Source organism: Schistocerca nitens, chromosome 6 (genome assembly GCF_023898315.1).
Source record: "Schistocerca nitens isolate TAMUIC-IGC-003100 chromosome 6, iqSchNite1.1, whole genome shotgun sequence".
NCBI classification, from domain to species: Eukaryota; Metazoa; Arthropoda; class Insecta; order Orthoptera; family Acrididae; genus Schistocerca; species Schistocerca nitens.
Genome location: NC_064619.1, coordinates 557,494,833 through 557,517,341, shown reverse-complemented (window position 1 = coordinate 557,517,341; position 22,509 = coordinate 557,494,833). Strand labels below are relative to the sequence as shown.

Sequence of the window (22,509 nt, the reverse complement as noted above, 5' to 3'; positions counted from 1 at the left end):
CAGAATCGGCACGAGAAGGCTGCAGGGAGTGGTACAAACGTCGTCAATGGAACCACCCCTTTCCATGTAGCATTGATTTCTACATATTTTGCGGTCGAAAACGACAGTTCGCAGCGTGCTGCGAAACAGTAAGACGTTCTTCACAACGATTGACACTTCTGACACCCTCTAGCGTTTCAAACTTTCTCGAAGGAATTTATGGGCCTGCATTCAGATCGAATGCGAACGCGTCAGTTTGGAGTGCAGCGCAACTGCGATAACCTAACGTAACCTAATCTAACCTAACCTAACGTTTTGCTCTCTTGTATCGGAGGGAACTACTAGGGGTCGTTCAAAACCATTCGACGAAATCTGAACGCGATCCAAAGCTGTTAAGGGTGTTTATGTTTTTCGAAACTTCTATTTTGTGTTCTTCTGTGGCGTGGTCATGGGAGCATGCAACATTGACACATGCATGAATAGATTCCTATGATCGATAAAACCATTGGTGAGACCTGAGTTTCTCCTGGCGTATACAACTTTCAAATAACTTCCAGGAATTCAGCCAGGTAACACTTTCAGCGACCGCCGATATTCACATCGTATTTTACGGAAATACGATGTGAAATGTGTTTTCCGACCTCTATCTAAAATTGGAGCACTTTTGAGTTCCGTTAACAGGGATGGAGGTTTCTGTTTAAACTCTGGAATCCGGCTCTCTCCCTTGTCGAAAAACAGAGGGACAGAGTCAATGCTATCTCACCTGCAAATTCATAGTCTCACTATCGATAGCTCTGACTTTGGTCATCTTTGGTGGCACTAGTGTTCAGTGGGTGTGTTATCTTTCCTGCTTCAGTCCGAGAACCGAGGTTTTAAATTTGCATGTACGCCGCCTGTCCATTGCAGTTTACCTTGAAAATAGCGGAGTGTTCTCCCGCCGAAATATCGGCGGTCGCTGAAAGTGTTATCTGGCTGAATTCCCGGAAGTTATTTGAAAACTATTGGTGTTATCCGAGCAGCTTTATTATGAATTTTCAAAATGTACGTGTACGACAGAACCTGCGACGAGAATACCAGGAAGGAGCCTGAAGGCAGGCTATGCAGCTCCTCTTTCGCCGCTACCATGCTGCACTTGTGCCTGATAGTAAGCCATCCGAAATAGGAGAGTGTCAATGTTCTGCAAGTGCATAGAACGTGGAGAAGAAATTTAAATTTAGAGGTTTTCTGATGACATTGAAATTCTGTCATAGACAACATACTGCTAGAAAGAGGAGCTGAAAGGAAGGCAAAGTGTCCTAAAAAAGATTTTATAACATGAAAATAAACAAAATTAAAACAAGGGTATTTAAATGTAGTTGAATGAAATCAAGCGAAGCTGAGGGAACTAGATTAGGAAATGAGACATAACGTAGTAGATGAGTTTTGTTAACTGGGCAGAGCGAAATGACGGACGACGACCGGTGTAGAGAGGATATAAAACGCAGACTAGCAGTAACAAGAAAAGCATTTCCAAACAAGAGAAATATGTTAACAGCGAATATAAATTTAAGCGTTGGAAATCTTTTCTGAAAGTGTTTTGGGTCGTGTGCAAGGGCCTTGCCGCAGTGGATACACCGGTTCCCGTAAGATCACCGAAGTTAAGCGCTGTCGGGCGTGGTCGGCACTTGGATGGGTGACCATCCAGGCCGCCATGCGCTGTTGCCATTTTTCGGGGGACACTCAGCCTCGTTATGCTAATTGAGGAACTACTCGACCAAATTGTAGCGGCTTCGGTCAAGAATACCACCATAACGACCGGGAGAGCGGTATGCTGACCCCATGCCCCTCCTATCCGCATCCTCCTCTGAGGATGACACGGCGGTCGGATGGTCGCAGTAGGCCACTCGTGGCCTGAAGGCGGAGAGTTTTGGGTCGTAGCCTCGTACGGAAATGAAACCTGGAGGGTAAGGAGTTCACACAAGAAGGGAATAGAAGCTTTTGAAATCTGGTGCTGCAGAAGAACACTGAAGACCTCGAATCGAAATCGGAAAAAGAGAAATTTGTGGCACTTGTCTAAAATAAGGGATTGATTGATAAGACGTATCATGAGGCATCAAGGATTAGTCAGTTTGGTACGCGAGGGAAGTGTGGGCGGTAAAAATTGTAGAGGGATGCCTAGGCTGAATATAGTAGGTAGATTCAAATGGATGCTGTAGTTATGCAGAGATTAAGAGCTTGCGCAGGACGGAGTAGTGTGGAGAGAGATGCATCAAACCAGTCTTTGGGCTGAAAACCACCACAAGAAAGTCACTACACAGGTGAAGGAGTGATTTGCTATCAGCTACGATGTGTGCTGTGCGTTCTCACATATCTTTTTTAGTGATTTGATGTATCGCTTACATATTAAGATCCTGACTGCACGGTATGTACACCTGTCTAAGGATCAGTTAACAGTAAAAAAAAAAACTCGTTTTCACTAAGGTGGTCTTTCTCACGAAGGGAGCTACAGCGACAGCGCATTTTATGCACAACCTGGCAGAAGTAAACCCTACGGCATTAATGTACGAAAGCACTAACAAGAATGCGGTGTCAGTACCTGGAATGGAATTGACGATCACCACATAAAGCTACAAGTGTGCCCACCAACAATGGACGGAGAAAGTTATTTGGGTTTTCTGGTTCAAAAATGGTTCAAATGGCTCTAAGCACTATGTGACTTAACATTTGAGGTCATCAGTCCCCTAGAACTTAGAACTACTTAAACGTAACTAACCTAAGGACATCACACACATCCATGTCCGAGGCAGGATTCCAACCTGCGACCGTAGCAGTCGCGCGGTTCCGGACAGAAGCGCCTAGAACCGCTTGGCCAACGTGGCCGGCTGGATTTTCTGGATGCCTGTTAATCGGAACGGTTTTAAAACATTAATCTGGTCCATCGTATGAGCATGTGGTACATATTTGGCGGAGCTCTGTCTTCTGTCGCATAGTGGGTCACCACATGGGCAATTCCTTTCCTTCAGAATGTATTGGCAGTGGAGGCCCTGCAACGTGGTCAGCCAGCTATTCTTGGTGTGTGGTCATCTGAAATCCCTACTTAACACTAATATCTTTAAAGTTCGACGAAGCATACGACAAGCCTATGAAATTAGGCGAAGGGGTGCAGACACGATGCATCGTTTTCAACAATTCTGTCTGCGAAAAAGCAAAGCTTGCTTGCACGCCATGACCGTCATTCCGAGCACTATTTAATAAGCAACTGTGCAGCCTTAGGCATTGTGTTTCCCGTTTTCACTCTTGTATTGCATTCTTTTTGTTCCACTGATACATAAATCAGTGTCCGTATTTTGTGTTGTGACTGTTTTGTCTGCTCTTTAAAAGCAGTTCCAACAAGAGCGAAATGAGTAAAACAAAAAACAAACGCCATACAGATACGCACACACATAGTAGAGTTCTTTGTCAATTTCTGTTTCTTCCTCCAAACTAATATCAGCTTTGGTAAGCGAGGTCGCTACCGCGTGCTTGTCTGGTGGTGTTTGACTCGGAGGTATGTCAGTTAGACTCCTGGTGGTGGATAAAATTTTCAGAGGAATTTTTGGACAGCAATGAGAGGAGAGATAGAGGGAGTAAAGTCACTGAACACCAGTCTTTGCTTCAGTGTCCTGGATTAAACTGCGAACCTCGCCGCAGTGTCTCATGACATGTGACGTTGTTGAGCGAGCTCAGTCCGTCGGACTCGGCTCGGTGGCCCACTTGGTGCTACTGGAGAGCAGTAGACTATTTGTCAGCATCGGTTTCACCTTCTCCCTTCCGTTCATCGATAACAACACAAACCTAACACTACACTTTACAAGCACTCAGCAAAGTCACCCTCGCGCCACTAATACTCGCTCGACACTTCATCACAGGTCGGAGGAAGACAACGGCGATTCATCTCCATTGGGACCTTGCCTAGAATGGCGCTGCTGGATTGCTGCATCGCTCCCCTACGCTCAATCCCTGAGTATGAGACTATATCGACTTTTCTTTCAAATTAGCCTCGATGCACAGTAGCATTCGACGAAAATAAGAAAGAGAAATAGGGAGAAAATGGCCGCATAATTTTCTCACATTCAACCGCACTGACTGTCACGCGATGCCGAATTCCTTTGTGTGATGGTCTACCCCACGGCGACACTACTATAACGTGGACCAATCGTACAACTTCGCAACTGGTCCCCTTGAGTTTAAGTTGCGTCACCCCAAGAGTATTACGACCCTGATGAAGGCCACTCGTAACTGAAAGACTTACACATCAGTTTAAACATGACAACGTCAAACGCAGAGGACTTTTATGCAAAACCTCCTTCTGGCTCCAACAGCCCCACAGGAACACCTAGCAATTCCCTTCATTTTTCTCGGTTGTCTGAAATTCGGTTCCATTGCCACTTCTTGCCACAGGAAAATTAAACGAGAAAAACATTTTTTTTAATAGAGTAATTTTGGGTATTAGGCCGCGCCATTACAAAACACTGAAGCAACCAAATTGCCGACATCTCGCTCGACTTGATGCGGTCCTCTTCAGGGCGGTTAACTGCTGGAAACTGCTGAGTGTCTTCCTCCACATGCTATCTAATTCGGTTGTCTGGTGACTACCGTCGACTCATATCTGGGATATCATTGGATAATTTAAAGAGAGGTTGCTATGGAGAGAGATGGCTGTACGGCAGGCTGTTGCTCGAGCTACTCTGGTGGCTGACTGGAAGGCAACTCTAGCAGGAGCGTGTCGGCAGGTTATTTCTGTGCTGTTCTAGTGAGTGACTGGTAGGCAACTCTCGCTGGTATTTGGTAAGCAACAGAAAATCGGCAGCTTGTATCCAGCGGGCAGTGTTTTCCTGCATCGACGCATGAAGGGCGTACGGCAGTTTCCTTGTGGCCGCTGTTTGTGCTGTTAAACCCGGGTCAAGTAATGTCGCTGATTGACGAGCACACGCGTTCCGCCTTGCTGCAATCTCTGCCAGCCAGATAACCGAAATCGGCAATTTAGAGAGGAAAACGTTCACGAGTTTCCAGCAATTAACCGCCCTGCAGCCGGCCGCTGTGGCTGAGCGGTTTTAGGCGCTTCAGTCTGGAACCGCGCGAGTGCTACGGTCGCAGGTTCGAATCCTGCCTCGGGCATGGATGTGTGTGATGTCCTTAGGTTAGGTAGGTTTAAGTAGTTCTAAGTTCTAGAGGACTGGTAAACTCAGATGTTAAGTCCCATAGTGCTCAGAGCCATTTGAATTTTAACCCCTGAAGAGGGTGGCAACAACTTGGTCGAAACTCCGGCAATTTTGTTGCTTTAGTGTTTTATAATGACGCTGCCTAACACCCAAAATTATTTTGATATTTGAAGCAATACGGCAGGCAAGATCGCATTCAAATTTTTATTTTGAATTGATGACCGGTTTCAATAGTACTTTGCTGTCATCTCTGGATCTCTCCTTTTTCAAAATCGTGCCCTATGTTTTGACAATGTTGAAAATAAAAATAGTTTGAAAATTCAAGTTCTACCAGCATGTAGATCACAACCCATCAGCATCTCATTAATAAAATGCTATTTACAATAACGTTGCCATGCAACTTTCGTCGATTATGTGCGACCACACACTTGCTCGTCTGGAGTTGTTTGCAATACAATCTATTGATAGCACCTTGATCAGAATGTCTGTAATATGCAAAATCATTTTATTCTAAATGGCGCTGAGTGTAGAATCCTACCAACCTATAATTTTTTTGTAGTTCAACGGATGACATTATGTATCTGTAATTCATTTATGGCTTACTCTGCACATTACGACAAGAGGAATGTACCCTCTATTTAATCTTCCTGTGCACCGACAGTGATTCTTCCAGTCTCAAGATGTTCTTCTCGTATACAGCTGGAATAACCTATTGGGAATCTTTGCTTTCTATTAGTTAAATATCAGATAAACTAGTGCTTCTTTCTACCATAAAATATAAGTTAAACTCAACTTATTTACAGGCAAAAAAAGATTTAAAAGGAGTAGGTAACGCAAGCGTCAGTATAGTAATGCAAGAATACGACAGTGAAAAATAGAAACAATGACTGTTTGATTCGTTCTGGCTGTGCCCCACCGCCAGCACAAAAGGGAGCGTCGTGAAACCAACTGTAGGAGCGTTTCACATTTCTCGATCTAGTGAAATTCGATTACAATGGCAATTATGACAGAATGAATATGTGCTATCACTTTTTACATTTGTTGACGACACGTTCGAGCATTTCACAACGCTGTAACTGGTTTCGACCAGCCAGTTGTCATCTTTAGACTGTCAATAGATAAAAAGAGGAGACAAAGAAGCTTTATAGAATCTACAAAATCTATCAAGTACCTACATAATGATCAGTGTTCTACGAATTATTGTGTGGATGATTACTTGACTGATTCTATATTTCTATAACAGTTCTTTGTGCCCTCTTTTTATCTGTTAACAGTATGAAGGTGACCACTGGCTGGTCGAAATCAATAGTGGCATTGTGAAATTCGCATGTGATTGTGTTGTAAAGATACAAAAAGTAAAAGAATGTAAGCAATCAATTACTTAATCTCCAAGGATACCATGTCCTTTTTTGTGCACAGCCTTATGTTTGGAACGAAAAGTGTTTGTATATCAGTTGGTGCTCAGTGGGTGACACTATGCATCACTGTGTATTACACAATATCAGAAATGGTTCTAATATTGAACCACCTGATTTCTCTCTAGTCGAAGAATGATTGCTATGCACACCAATTAAACTGTCTACGATGACTCTCTGTTTTCTATTAGTAATATATTCAGTGAACCAGAAAAACCCATGTTAAATGATCCTAAATTTGCAGTCATAAAACGATACATTAGGAGTAGGTAACGCGAGTGTATAACTACAATAAGACAGTGGAATTAACACGAAAAGAACAGTAATTGTAGCTTAATACCCGCTGGCGTTGTCCCACCTGCAACACCAACGGGAATGTCCGGAGCATCTAGCATTTCTCGTTTTGTCGAGTTCATTTACAGTTCTAACAATATAATTGTGGAATGAATAAGCAATTTTGTCTGGCTCCCGCTGTGCATGAAATATTTTTACCGGCACCCTGTATTTAAGACTGATTGCAGTGGTCCTAAAATTGAACCCTGTGGAACACCAAGAGTGATTTGACACTAGTCGGAGGACGGTCACTATGCACTCCGATGGAACTGGCTACGATGAGTAGTCGTTAGGTGAACCAATTTTTAGATTAATACCATAAAATCTAAGTTAGGTGATAGAGCACTTCCAGGTATAAAAGTTGCCTGAAGTAGGTAACGTGATCACCAGTCCAGTACAAGAACAGTTAAACATAGGAATGAATATAGTAAAGAGCAGTGACGGTAGCATAATATCTGCTTACTGTGTCTCACCTGTGATATAACCGGGAACGGTGCGGATCCGCTAGCAAGAGCGTCTGGTTGGCTGCCGTGTGAGGCTGGTCGCTCGGAAGAGGTGCGGCTGGGACGCCGCGCTGCAGTCTACTGGCCACTGGCTACTTGCTACTGGCGCTGCCCGCGACCCGCTGCGACCGCTGGGCAGAGGCGCTCAGAGCGCTCTCGACCCACGCGCTGGCCTCCACTCTTATCACCCCATGTACAACACGAGCATATGTAAGCAACCTACGGTAGTAGGTCGCCGGCAACAGTCTAGTATCAGTTAGGTCATTTTCGGGATTTCTGACCATAAGTAAACCCAGAGAATAAATTATAATGTCGTATCTCGCTTCGCTGACGTACGTCTTTCGTTTTAGTTCCGCACTTTTGCTCTTAGGTTATCGACATTTTTTTTACGTTATCTACTGACACGCAACCATCACGGAGACAGAAAATATGATTATTGTAAACGGCTCTTTATTCGAGGGAAGTAATGTGTGTTATCGACAAGGAAACTCAAATTGTTTCCACACACACACAGACACACACACACACGCACGCACACACACACACACAAAGACGCATCATGAAGGAATTATCCGAATAGGACGGAAATCGTTAGTTGATGTACATGTACCAAAAAAATAAAAATGATTACAATTTCTTAAAAATTGTGAAACCTTCCCGTCTCCACTATACCTCTTTTGTTATTGATAACCTTCCCTTTTTCCATAACCTATGAAACTTTTCCTTCGGATTTCTATCTCTTGCTTAATAATAACAAATGAAATCTTCCCTTTGAAATTTATTCTCTTTCTCAATCTTCGCATACATATTTAATTGCTGCTTATTAAAAGTGATTTTCTGATTATATCGACGAAACATAGAATGTGTCGACGTCGTGGCCCTCAGTCGTTATCTGCAATAACCCGAAACTGTTCCTTAGCATCTTTACTGTTACTGGATCGCCATCTGACTGCTACATCGAACTGCGACATGAACATACTTACTCTGGTTTACTATACTCTATTAACTGCTGGTGGGCTGTCATAATAAGTGGCTGTATTTATTACCAAAGCTGGCGTTATTCTTTAATAGCAAAGCTGACGTAATTCTTTAACTAATTTGACTGAAGTTACGTAATTCATAATTACACTTTTTCTTGACAACAATAAAATTTTTGCAAAGTTTTACGTTGATGGTTTTTGGGATGGATTATAATCAGTAATGCAACATTGCTGGCAAAAATTAATTATATTCTGAAAACGTTTCTTCAAATATTTACTGCTGGTAATGAAAATATTTTACAAACGTTCAAATGGGACTTACTTTTTACAATAATCTTACAACTAGCATTGCGCAAACATACCTTCAGTAGTCTTGAGTTTCGCAAAGAAAATAATTCAATAATATTAGTTTCTCTTATGATATTAGTTAGTTGATGTCTCTGTACATCCGTTTATAATCTCTTGTAAATCATAGCTGGTGGCTGGCAGGCACACTACTCCTCTCAACCTCTCGCTTCAGACCTGCTACCTACTAGCTTCACATCTCGCTTACTACTGACTTCGAACGAACGCTAAAGTGCGGTCTTTTCTGCCAACAATGCTTTCTGGTGCAGACAATCCCTGCTGCCATTACAAAATGTATCAATGCGCGGTCTTTCCTGCTGTTTTCTTAAAATGTATCCATACGCGGTCTCTCCCGCCCTTTTTAAAATTATATAAATTTGCGGTCTCTCTTGCTAACAATACTTTGGTGCAGACATTCCCTGCTACCACAGTTATTTCCAACATGACAAATATTAATTATTCCTACTTAATCCTATTAATAAAATATAAACATGTTTCTTAAATTGTGATTTGACAATAGACAATAGAAATACACACGTCTTACATTTGGGTGATTTATTCAACAGAAAGAACACAAATTGAGCAAGTCAATAACTCGTTCGTTCACCTCTTACCCTTATGCAAGCAATTACTCGGTTTGGCATTTACTGAAAGAGTTGTTGGATGTCCTCCTGTGGTATGTCGTGCCAAAGTCTGTCCAATTGGTGCCTTAGACTGTCAGAATCCCGGTTGATAGTTGAAGAGCCCTGTTCATAATGCTGCAAACGTTCTCACCTGGGCAGGGATGCGGCGACCTTGCTGGCCAAGGTGTAGGATTAGACAAGCACGAAGACAATCAGCAAAAATTCTCACCGTGTGCGGGCAGCTGTTATCTTGCTGAAATGTAAGCCCAAGATGGCTTGTCATGCGGGCATGTTTATTTCTAGATTTCCAGAAGGATTTGGCTACATTGCTCAAAAGCTTCTTCTAATCAAATAGCGCATGCCTGTAGCGTATCTCTCAGATGTGCGATTCGAATGGCGATTTCCTGTCAGAGGGCCCACAGGTCGTAGTAATTGTTGGGAAGTCGTCGAGTGAAAACGAAGCGATATCTGGGGTTCCCCAAGGAGGTTTTATAGGCGGTATGCTTCTCTTAGTCTACACTTCCTGACAAAAAGAGTCAAGCAAAACATGGAAGCATCCAGAACTGAGGCAGGATTTCAATGATTACAAAATCGAGTCAAATTTACAAATGGTTCAAATGGCTCTGAGCACTATGGGACTTAACTGCTGAGGTCATCAGTCCCCTAGAACTTAGAACTACTTAAACCAAACAAACCTAAGGACATCACACACATCCATGCCCGAGGCAGGATTCGAACCTGCGACCGTATCGGTTGAGCGGTTCCAGACTGTAGCGCCTAGAACCGCTCGGCCACCCCGGCCGGTAGTCAAATTTACAAAGACATGACAGTTGAGCCAACTTATCAGTATGACGTTGTACACCCACTAGCCTGAATGTATGCACTGATTCAATTGCGAGTTGCGTCATAAGGCTTTGTATCCTCTCCTTGCGCAAGGTAGCTCATAAGTGTTCTTACGGTCCTTGTATGCACTGGCACTGGGACAGAAATGCTATCGGAGCTGGCCCCGTACTTGGGACAGATCTGTGGACCTTCGTGGTCATGGGATTACCTTAACATCACGCAGACGTCTCATGTGTAGACGAGCATTGTCGCGGTGAAAAATGGCGCCGAGAACACAGTGGATTGCTTCCCATATCATGACGTTAGGCGTAAAATTGCTATGCTTCCCAAAACACTGTTACGATCATAAAGGTGCGCGGGCATGGATGTGTGTGATGTCCTTACGTTAGTTAAGTTTAAGTAGTTCGAAGTTCTAGGGGACTGATGACCTCAGAAGTTAAGTCCCATAGTGCTCAGAGCCATTTGAACCATTTTGAACTCAGGAAAGTTGCGGGCTTCATCTGGCATAAGACTACAGCGGACAGAGATGCATGGAAACACGTCTTAATAATGTATTTAATAACTTAAAGACGCTACATCTTGTATAGATTGAATTAGCTGAAAAATAAATAAATATCGATGTGCTGTATTTATGTATGTTTTACATCTCCTTCGAAACCACTGGACCGATTTCAACCAAACTTGGTACAAATATAATTTACTGTCTGGAAAGAGTCACTGTCGGAGAAAGAACCACCCACCTATCAAAGGGGTAGGGGTAAAAATGCTGTGTATCGTACGATGCCAGAATACGCATACTTTAGTCATCTATTATTAGAAAATGAAATCACTTAGAGACTTGCAACAAATATTACAAATAATTTCAAACTTTTAACCCTTAATCCTCGAGGTATGGTCTCTCAGACCGAGCCAGAATTTTCCAAGTCGCTCTCATGGGTCAAATACGACGGAACATTTTTATACATCACCTACTCTCTTTTAAACACCAACCCTACAAATTATTTTTGTCAGTTGCGTTATCGCATTATTTGATTGTTGTTGACATGTGATGGGGTCTCCTAGACTGCGCCTCGTGAACTACGCATCTGCTTTCGTCAGTTCAGTACGAAATGTGTTCGCAAGAATATGACAATTTTACACTCTCTGAGTTCTATGAAATTTTGTCAACGGATGGAGAATGATGTCAATTATATATAACAAGAAGTAGCCGAAGAAGACAACGAATTTTCAATAGACACTGATCAAAATGCTGCTAGCGATCGAGAGGACCATTCAGAGGAAGAACTTCAGGACAATGGTGATGATGACCTTTCTGTTTGTCCAACAAGATACTTAGTGTTAGCTAAAATTAAAAGTGTTCTGAGTGGTGGTGAAGAAAGATGTAGATCTCAGTTCTGAATATTAATTTTGCGCCTTTCTTTTTCTGACAGTTTTTATATGCAAGTTTAAAACTCGAAAATTAGTTTTATGCGAAAATTTGCTTTCTACAGAGATACCATAATTTTTCAGAACGTAAAATTCAGTTCTATAACAGTTCGTTTTGTGTACTATTGAAAAAGCTTCAAAAAAGTATATGATTTTTGCTTGATACAAAAATAAAATACTGTTGGCTTTATTTAGTGCAATAAAATCAACAAGGAATATTTAAATGTCATATGACAAATTAACTTTTCAAATGTTTTACAGCTTAAATCGTGGTTTAAAGATAGGGGTCTCAGAGACCACACCTCGTAGTATACGTCACAGAAGTCACCTCGTGAGTTAAGGTTTAAGAACTTTTTTCTCTCTGGCGGCCCCCACAGTATGATGAAAGGAAAAAAAAAAAAAAAAAGGTTTTCGCTTACTACATTTTCGCTGTTCTTGTAGTAAAAGTGCCACATGAAGCATGACGTCTTAATTTATTACTTCTTTACTATTGACGGTATTCGTGACACAGTTGCAGACAGTATTCACATATATCAATGAATGTATCGGAAAAATTACGTCAATGCACAGCACTTAGTTCAGGCGATACGACGTCATAAATACTGAATCCGTGAAAAACTACAGCATCATGCAAGACATTTAAATTTATTACTTCGTTGTTGCGAGCTCTAATTGCAACACCTTTGGTAGACAGTATCTACACTTGCTGCTGAATGTAGCTAAAAACATATGATTGTGCGACACACAGTTCAGGAAATATGACGTCAAATATTGTGATTTGCGAAAAACTGTGGCATCATGCATGACTTCTTTATTACTAAATCTGTTATCAATACATTTCGCAGACAATAGGTACATATAACACTGGATACACCTGCAAAATTGTAACGTTGTGCAACACATGGTTCAGGAGAGATAACGTAAATATTAAGCTGCGACGGAATTCACTAGACATACGGATGAAATATGTGTACAAATACGAGTGAAATATGTTAAATATGTGTTAAATATATCTGATATGTGCGTATGCGAGCAAAGCCGCGGGTAAAAAGCTCATCCTAAACCCCTGGGACGACTTCAATCGAATTCGGTACACAGTTACATACTGGAACGAAATACTGTAGGAGTAAGAACCACCACCATCGTATTGGGGTGATTATGATAACGTAGAGAGAGAAGGAAGGATGAGTAGATGGACAACGCGGGGGAAGGAGGAGACATTTACAGATAGGAGGAGATGGGCAGAGAAAGGGGAGAGGGACAGAAAGAGGGGAAAGCGGAGGTCGACAGATAAAGGAAAGAGGAGGAAATGGACAGATACAGTGGTACGAAGAGACAGGCAGAGTGATGGGGGAGGAGGAGATAGATAGATGAGGAGGAGAAATTTGACAGAAGAGAAGGGGGCAGACACAAAGAGGCGTGAAGAGGAGACGACACAGAAAGCAAAGGGGAGAAGATGAACAGCGAGCGGGCGAGGAGAAGATGGGCGGAGAGAAGGGGGAGGAGACTGACAAAAACAGGGGAGGAGGAGATAGAATTAGAGGGGAGAGGAGATCGACAGAGAAAGGAGGGGGGAACAGATTGACAGAGAAGGCGGTGATGGAGAGGGAAGGAGGGGATGGATTAATATAAAACTGGAATAAATACATACCTGGGCAACGCCTGGTACTCAGCTAGTTTCAGATAAATTCAGTCTTACGCAGGATTACCAACAATCATTTTTCCTACGAACATTCTCAAATCAACAGGGCAAGGAAGAAACGCTAGTGCTGCTACAGATACCACGCACTGGAAGGTGGCTTAGGCAATATGGAAGTAGACAACATCTAGAAAACACAGTCCATTTGCAATTATGTGCAATATAAGCAATAAACAAAAAAATAGCTTGAAGTCTTATAAGGCGTCGAGTACCACGTTGATGTGCAAGTAGACACTTTTCGACGTGACGAATGCAGTGCGAGACGGATATCTCCGCTGAAATGCTAGCACGTGTGCAGCAGTCATTCCATGCCACACTGGATACGCATATTGCCGCTGCCGGTGGTCATTTTGAACACAATCTGTGATGGCCTGTTGTCTCGTTACTGGTCAGAATCCACATAACTAGTGTGCGCACTTGTTTTGTTCTTTAGTGTGTGCTACCGCAGGTGTCGCACAAGTGCCGGTGCGGGGACTTTTCAAAATACGATCTCTCGCAAAGTACTTGCACTAGAATCCTGCAACAAATACCAGTGACATCTAATTGACCCTACTTTCAGGTTGTTAATGTCAATTGACGTTATTCTATTTGAAAAAGTTTGTCTGCACAAAAAATACAGTTTATAATCTGTTGATTGGGTAACAATACGAGCCCCTGTCTACCAATCCATTCTGTGAAAACTGCATATGAACAGCACTTTCCGTTTCCACAATATTTACGGTGCATGTTTTAGGTGATTCACCCTGTATACCGAGCGAGGTGGCACAGTGGTTAGCACACTGGACTCGTATTCGGGAGGACGACGATTCAAACACGCGTCCGGTCATCCTGATTTAGGTTTTCCGTAATTTCCCTAAATCGCTTCAGGTAAATGCCGGGATGGTTCCTTTGAAAGGGCACGGTCGGTTTCCTTCCCTATCCTTTCCTAATCTGAGGTTCTGCTCCGTCTCTAATGACCTCGTTGTCGACACTAATCTCCTCCTCCCTCCGCCTCCTCCTCGCCCTGTATAGTTTACTATACGAGACTCTAATACAGGCCTGGCCAAACAGCGCTCCGCGAGCGCGAGCGTTTGGGCCGTGCTCGTGCCTAGGGCTCCAAGCGCAGCGGTGAGTGGCTCTGAGGATAGGGGAGGAAAGGAAAGTGAAAGCTGCAGCCGGACGCCGCAAGAGCAAAGCAATCGCAAGGTAGTTAAATTAGAATGAGATTTTCACTCTGCAGCGGAGGTGCTCTGATATGAAACTTCCTGGCAGATTAAAACTATGTGCCGTACCGAGACTCGAACTCGGGACCTTTGCCTTCGCGGGCAAGTGCTCTACCAACTAAGCTACCCAAGCACGACTCACGCCCCGTCTTCAAAGCTTTACTTAAACTAGCACCCCGTCTCCCACCTTACAAACTTTACAGAAGCTCTCCTGCGAGTCTTGCTGAAATAGCACTCTTGAAAGAAAGAATATTGCGGAGACATGGCTTAGCCACAGCCTGGGGGATGTTTCCAGAATGAGATTTTCACTCTGCAGCCGAGTGTGCGCTGATATGAAACTTCCAGGCAGATTAAAACTGTGTGCTGGACTGAGACTCGAACTCGAGACCTTTGCCTTTCGCGGGCAAGTGCTCTACCAACTGAGCTACCCAAGCACGACTCACGCCCCGTCCTCACAGCTTTATTTCTGCCAGCACCTCGTCTGCTACCTTACAAACTTTACAGAAGCTCTCCTGCGAATCTTGCAGAACTAACACTCCTGAAAGCACTCCGCTGCAGAGTGAAAATCTTATTCTGGAAACATCCCCCAGGCTGTGCTAAGCCATGTCTCCGCAATATCCTTTCTTTCAGGAGTGCTAGTTCTGAAAGATTCGCAGGAGAGCTTCTGTAAAGTTTGGAAGTTAGGAGATGATGTACTGGCAGAAGTTAAGCTGTGAGGAGTGGACGTGAGTCGTGCTTTTGTAGCTCAGTTGGTAGAGCACTTGCCCGCGAAAGGCAAAGTCCAGAGTTCGAGTCTCGGTTGGGCACACACTTTTAATCTGCCAGGAAGTTTCATATTAGTTAAATTAGATTTGCGTTTTGCATTAGGAAGACTATGGCATCTACACTCTTGTCCAAAAAAGAGAAAAGAGATAAAATTGAGTTTAAGGTGTTGACAAAATCTTTTATGGTCGACTTAACCAATTATTTGAATTCATTAACTGTCTTAATGGAAGGGGAGAATTATTTAGTGACAGATGTGGTGGACAAGATTGGTGCTATCAAGTGAAAAGTAAACTTATGGAAAAATCATTTTAAAGATCATGACACGGAATATTTCCTATAACTCAAAGTAGTAATTTGTGGACTAGGTATCACTGACTACATTTCAGTAACTGAAACATTTAGTCATGAGCTCTCACAGAGATTCCAAAGCATTGCATGGCTGGAGACAGATTTCTATTTATTTGTCAGATTCTTCTCAGTTTTGGCTGCTAATGCACTTTCAACTTGAGCTAACAGATGTACAGTGTGGCAACTGGCTCAACGACCTGTTTGTCCAAACCAAGAATTTGCAAGACTTCTATAAAATGTTACTCCAAGAGCAATAAGGACAGTGTCCTCGACTGCACGGACAAGCTGATGAAGTTACTTCAATGTTTGGTTCACCACATGTGAGTGGACTTTTTATTGTGCTATGAAACTGACGAGATTCCACCACTGTTCTGCTTAAACAGATTTTAATCTTCGTAACTCCACGTGTTTCTATAATAGAACTGGGTGTAAATTTATAAACATCACAACATATGTTAAATTGTCGTCTGTAAAGCTTTCTTGCTTCTGCTCAGCTTACTAGCGCTATCTAAAGTATTTATTTAATCAAGTAACATAAGTAATTGCTTTGGTAGAAAAATAAAAAGTTGAAAATAAACACACTTGATAAGCTCCTGCTCATAAAAGAATGCTGCAATATTCGACTCTCAGAAGTAAATGCATTGTCTTGCAAATATGTCTTTCTTATTAAGCTTATCCATTATGAATATTTTAGAACCCATGGCTGTTAATTGAATGTAAATACATAAAACTGCAACCAGTCACTTTTTGAATTGTTATTTATTATTCCATGAACCGTTTTTCGAACCTTTTCAGGTTCATCTTCAGATGAACTTCCAGAAAACTATCTGAAGATTAACCTGAAAAGGTTTAAACCCCAGTTCACGGAATAAAAAGTAACTATTAAAAAAGTGACAGGTTGCTGCTTTATGTACTTACATCTTTCTTAGTTCCTCACGAGTGGAACTTTCGGCATACACCCATCTGACTCACACACTTGCTCAGAATAGGGTAGTGGTGGGAGAAGCCAGAGCACTGACTCAGAGATTCAGCTCCACTCACGGAGTGTAAGCTCGCTCTGGCAACACAAATCTTGGCTAGCTCTGCTCTAATACATGAGGTGTACCCGACTGCATCCATATTCTTTACTCAAAGTACCTGGCATATCTAGGAAAAGGCTACTTAAACACTCAAGGACTGATTTAAGGTCATAGGGAGTATTGAATACTGTAGTACAGCCATAAATAAAGAGCCCATTGTAGGCGGGAATAAAGTCATTAATTTTCCACAAATACAGTTTTTTTGGAAAAAAAATAGTATGCCCATCTACTCTGATGAAGCAGACACAGTTAACACTCTCAAATGACTAACAGGTGGAAGGCCTTTGTTCGACAGCTCAAAGTCTTGTACTTCGTCGAATTTTCCACAAACTAATATTTACATAATTTACATAGTTCTACTGCTGCACACGGAAACGAAGTTCCACAAAAGATTACTTTCAGTACGTGCACATTGTATAGAGCCTTGGAAAAACAGAATACAGTCAATGTTCTATCACAGTTTCTCAATGGGGTTACGACATCCAACCACAGAGACTAGACCATCGTTGGAGCTGCATAGGCTAGGTGGTGTTCGTCGAGGAGCAGGTGGTCGGCAGCGGGCGGCGGCGAACTATTTTACGTCTCGTGGGTCGCAAATGCGAATAGGTCTCTCCCAGTCCGCTGCGCCCGGCGGTGCTGATAGGCCCGCCTAGTGGAACTGCTGCAAAACACTCATCTGGTGCAAAGCTATCGCGTGGCATGCAGGCAACCCGCGACGTTGGTGAACCGTAGAGGTTGCCGGCTCTACAGGTGCAACGCCGCAACATGTCAGTAAACATGTTGTATTGCAGTATTTGAAGTGTACATGTAAATATGGAGGTTTTTCATCGATGCAGAAGTTGGACATGCTTTTCTTGTTGCGGTCTTCAGTCCGAAGTTTGATTTGACGCAGCTCTGCAAGCTAGTCGCTCGTCTGCAATTTCACACCTGCATAACTGCTGAAAGATACATCCATTTGACCTTCTTATTGTATTCATCCTTTCGTCTCCCTTTACTATTAACACCACCTACACTTCGTTCTGTTACGAAACTGACCGTTCCTTGATGCCTCAGGAGGTGTTCTATCAACCGATCCTTTCTTTAGCAAAGTGTACCACAAATTTCTTTTTCCCCCAATTCGATTCAGTACCTCAATATATTAAGGAAAGGCAAACCTACGTTTCTAGCATTTGTACACTTCGAGAAAGCATTTGACAATGTTGACTGGAATACCCTCTTTCAAATTCTGAAGGTGGCAGGGGTAAAATACAGGGAGCGAAAAACTGTTTACAATTTGTACAGAAACCAGATGGCAGTTATAAGACTCGAGAGACATGAAAGGGAAGCAGTGGTTGGGAAGGGAGTGAGACAGGGTTGTAGCCTGTCCCCGATGTTATTCAATCTGTATATTGTGCAAGCAGTGGAGGAAAGAAAAGAAAAAATCGGACTAGGTATTATAATTCATGGAGAAGAAATAAAAACTTTGAGGTTCGCCGATGACATTGTAATTCTGTCAGAGACAGCAAAGGACTTGGAAGAGCAGTTGAACGAAATGGATAGTGTCCTGAAAGGAGGATATAAGATGAACACCAACAAAAGCAAAACGATGATAATGGAATGTAGTCGAATTAAGTCGGGTGATGCTGAGGGAATTAGATTAGGAAACGAGACACTTAAAGTAGTAAAGGAGTTTTGCTATTTGGGGAGCAAAATAACTGATGATGGTCGAAGTAGAGAGGATATAAAATGTAGACTGGCAATGGCAAGCAAAACGTTTCTTTCTGAAAATATTTGTATGGAGTGTAGCCATGTATGGAAGTGAAACATGGACGATAAATAGTTTGGACAAGAAGAGAACAGAAGCTTTCGAAATGTGGTGGTACAGAAGAATGCTGAAGACTAGATGGGTAGATCACATAACTAATGAGGAGGTATTGAACAGGACTGGGGAGAAGGGACGTTTGTGGCACAACTTGACTAGAAGAAGGGATCGGTTGGTAGGACATGTTTTGAGGCATCAATGGATCACCAGTTTAGTATTGGAGGGCAGCGTGGAGGGTAAAAATCGTAGAGGGAGACCAAGAGATAAATACACTAGGCAGATTCAGAAGGATGTAGGTTGCAGTAGGTACTGGTAGATGAAGAAGCTTGCACAGGATAGAGTAGCATGAAGAGCTGCATCAAACCAGTCTCAGGACGGAAGACCACAACAACAACACCTCCTCATCAGTTACTCGATCTATCAATTTAATTTTCAACATACTTCTGTAATACCATGTTTCAATAGCGTCAGTTCTTTTCTTGTGTAAACTGTTTGTAGTCCATGTTTCACATCTGTTTAAGTTTATACTCCATACAAATACTTTCAGAACAGAATTGCTAGCATTTAAATTTGTATTCGAGATTAAAGAATTTCTTTTTTCACAAAAACATATCTTGCCATTGTCTATCTGCATTATATATATCCTCTGTTCTTCGACCAACTTCATTCCTTTCGTGGACAAACGAAGGCGGTAAAGGAAAGTAAATACAACGCCGAAAAAAGTGAGCGAAATCTTTGACAGTTGTAGCTCCGAAACACGCTGGGCTAAAACACGAGACTAAAATATTCTGGCTGATGACTACATGTTGATAAAAATATTCCTAACCTACAAGTCAGTCACGGTCTGCTAATAACAGCCCTTATTTATAGTGTTAAAAATATAGGTGTGAGCTACAAAATACCCATACAGGCCCATTTTATAGATTCCCGTTATTTGTTTTCTCACTTCCTCTGTTTCAAGTGAATTTTTAGTTACGTAATTCATATTACTACTTCGAGTTTTCTACTTGGTCGTCAGCCCAGTTACTTCAAGATGGAGCAGATTCATTCGCCTCCTCCTCTGAAAGGCGTAAACTCAACTGCTGCCTTTTATTTACTTTTTGCCTCTGACGATTCCGCGCCTAACTTGCACAACAGGTGCATTATTAACTCTCTTACTCTCCGTAATTGTGTTGATCCTTTGCCTTGTTTTTCTTTTACACTCGTCTTTATGCGCTACTCATCTATCCATAATTTCTTTGGTAATTCCAATGGTTTTCACTCATTATTACCTGGTATGTAAATTTATACTTTAATAAACACTATTACTGTCTCAAAACTTTCATTTCTGCCATGTGAAAACCATTTTATTTCCCTTTTGTTAAAACCCACACCTCACTCTCATAAATTAAACATATAACCATAGTTTTGAGAAATTTCACTGAAGTTTATCTACTTATTTTTTTAATGCGCTTATGTATCTGAATCTCTCTTTATCATTTCCAATACACAGTTTTGAAAGCTAAAATGCGTGCTAAGAAGCTGAATGCTGAATGAATTTCACCTGTTGTTTTCCACGTACTAAGTTCTGGCTCTGTAATTGTTAAGTCTTGGTCGGACTGTTAAGCTTATGCTCTGCAGCTCTCAACTTAAAGGAAGGAAACACGATATTGTTAACGTCCCATCGGCCTAAATTGGGAAGGATGGGGAAATGAAATGGGTCGTTTCTTTACACAGTAATCGTCCCAGCATTTTAAAATAATTTAAGAATACTTAAACCTGGAATACTTAAACCTAGTTATCTGGACGGGAATTAGTTTCACCGTCCAATAGAAAACATCAGTTTTTTTAAGTTAATGAGTATAAATATTAGATGAGCGTGAAGAATCCATTAAATATGGCGCTTGTGAATTCCAGTTGATAGTATCGAGGGATGTCGCGCTGGCTGTGATAATGAGACCGGACTTCAGCGTCATTATGACGCTGGATTTTAGAGTCATTACTACAGTGCGACCTTCGTCCGTACTATCAACTGGAGTTCAAGAGCGGCGTCTTTAAGGGATTCTTCGCTCTCAGAATATGTTTCCTGCTCATTAACTTAAAAAATAATTACACACACACACACACACACACACACACATATATATGTATATATATGTATATATATTATTGTTAGCTCCGAATTTTATATATATATATATATATATATATATATATATATATATATATATATATATATAAATTCGGAGCTAACAATAAAACAATGCCAGTCACTAATCAAACTTTGACTATCACAGTTTCCAAAGTTAAAAATTTAGGTGACATACCAAAACCTGTAAAAATTAAAACAAGTGTGAGGCGGGGGACCGACTGTCTTCACTATTATTCAACTGTGTCTTAGAAAAAGTAGTACAAAAATGGAGAAAAAGAGCAGAAGAAAGGATTAATAAAGTTGCAAGAAAGTGAGAGTACCTTGGAACTGACTGCTTAGCATTGTAGGAATCAACTCGGATTCCGAAGACAGTGATCGTGTGAAACAGTTTACTCTGTTCATCTACGAGACATAGAAAGCAGTAGATACAGGTAGATGCCGTGTTCGTTAACTTCCGGAAGGCGTTCGATGAACAAGCTACGAGTATACGAAATATCAGACCAACTGTGTGGTTATACTGAAGAGTTTCTAGTAAAGAGAACACAGTATGTCATTCTGAAAGGAGAGATGACTTCAGACATAAAAGTAATTTCGGGTGTTCCCCAGGGGAGTGTTATAGTACGATTACTTCTCACAGTGTATGCAAAGTGTTCCATGAGTCTTTTCGTGGATGATGCTACACAGAGAAGTCGATTCGCTAGAGAACTGTGGTGAAATGCAGGGAGACCTCGAGAAGGAAGACGCCTGGTGCAGGGAGTGGCAACTGACCCTCAACAAAAAGCAAATATAACGTATTGTGAATACATAGACAGAAAGACCAATTATTGTACGCTTACATACTTGCAGAACAATTACTGGAATCGGTTATATCCATAAAATAACTAGGAGTATGGGTATTAAGCGGTTTTAAATGTAACAAACAAATTAAATTAATGTCGAGTAAGACTGATGCCAAACTGAGATTCACTGGAAGAATCCTCAGGAATTCTAGTCCATCAACGAAGGAAGTAGATTACAAAACATTCGAGAAATACAGGGTTATTCTAAACGGTGGCCCACTTTCAAAAATTCGTATGTATTCAAGCACAAATTCAAAAAAAGAACAAGCTTTATACCAATGAAAAGAGGAAGTTTTAAGAGTTTTTGGCGGGCGGCGGGCGGACGGTGATGGTTTCAGAAGCGGCCGGTAGAGTTTCGTGCGGCAACAGGGCCGTCATTCCGTTTCACTGTCAGTTGTGAGTGAGATAGCGACTGTCGAGCACAAGGTTTTCTGCGTTCTCGACGCCCCATATGGGGTTTGGAAAATCCACATTCACCATTGCAACATGAAAGAGACTCACCGAAGATCAATGTGTTTTGTGCTGTATTCCGTACAAAGGTTTATGAACCATTTTCCTTTACAGAAAGAACTGTAACGGGAATCACGTACCAGGACATGTTGGAACAGTGGCTGTTCCCTCAAGTTATGGAAGATTCTGAGAACTTCATTTTCCAACAGGATGGAGCTCCGCCCCATTTGCACCGTGATGGATGATGCAAATTGCAGTGCAGCGGGCATTTCGTACCATATTCGGTATTCAGCCACCTATTCGGAAACGCATTACCCGCTAGTTTAAGCAATTTCAACAGACTGGAAGTGTGTGCAAAGGAAAAAGCATAGGCCGATTGCGTGTGTCAGAGAATGACGTCCGGCGGTTTCAAGAAAGTTTTGTGAGCAGTCCCAGTAAGTCTACCAATAGAGCAAGTCAAGAATTTGGAATACCCCAACCAACGGTTTGGAAAGTTCTGAGACGGCGTATGCTGTATAGGCCCTACTGATTACAACTTGTGCAGGCTCTCAACCCCAATGACAAAGAGA

The 22,509-nt window shown here is 42.0% G+C and overlaps 1 protein-coding gene and 1 pseudogene across 2 annotated transcripts in view; one reads left to right on the top strand and one right to left on the bottom strand.

The window, feature by feature from the left end:
- LOC126262304 (venom dipeptidyl peptidase 4-like) overlaps positions 1–7,571 on the bottom strand; it is a 181,015-nt gene extending 173,444 nt beyond the window's left edge. Inside the window, exon 1 of one of the 2 annotated variants that reach the window (XM_049958841.1) lies at positions 7,381–7,571. The gene's annotated coding sequence lies outside the window, so the exon portion shown is untranslated. The remainder of the gene's footprint in view (positions 1–7,380) is intronic. The other variant, XM_049958840.1, reaches the window with a different exon arrangement.
- LOC126191692 (5S ribosomal RNA) lies at positions 1,566–1,683 on the top strand (annotated as a pseudogene).
- Positions 7,572–22,509: the final 14,938 nt, after the last annotated feature.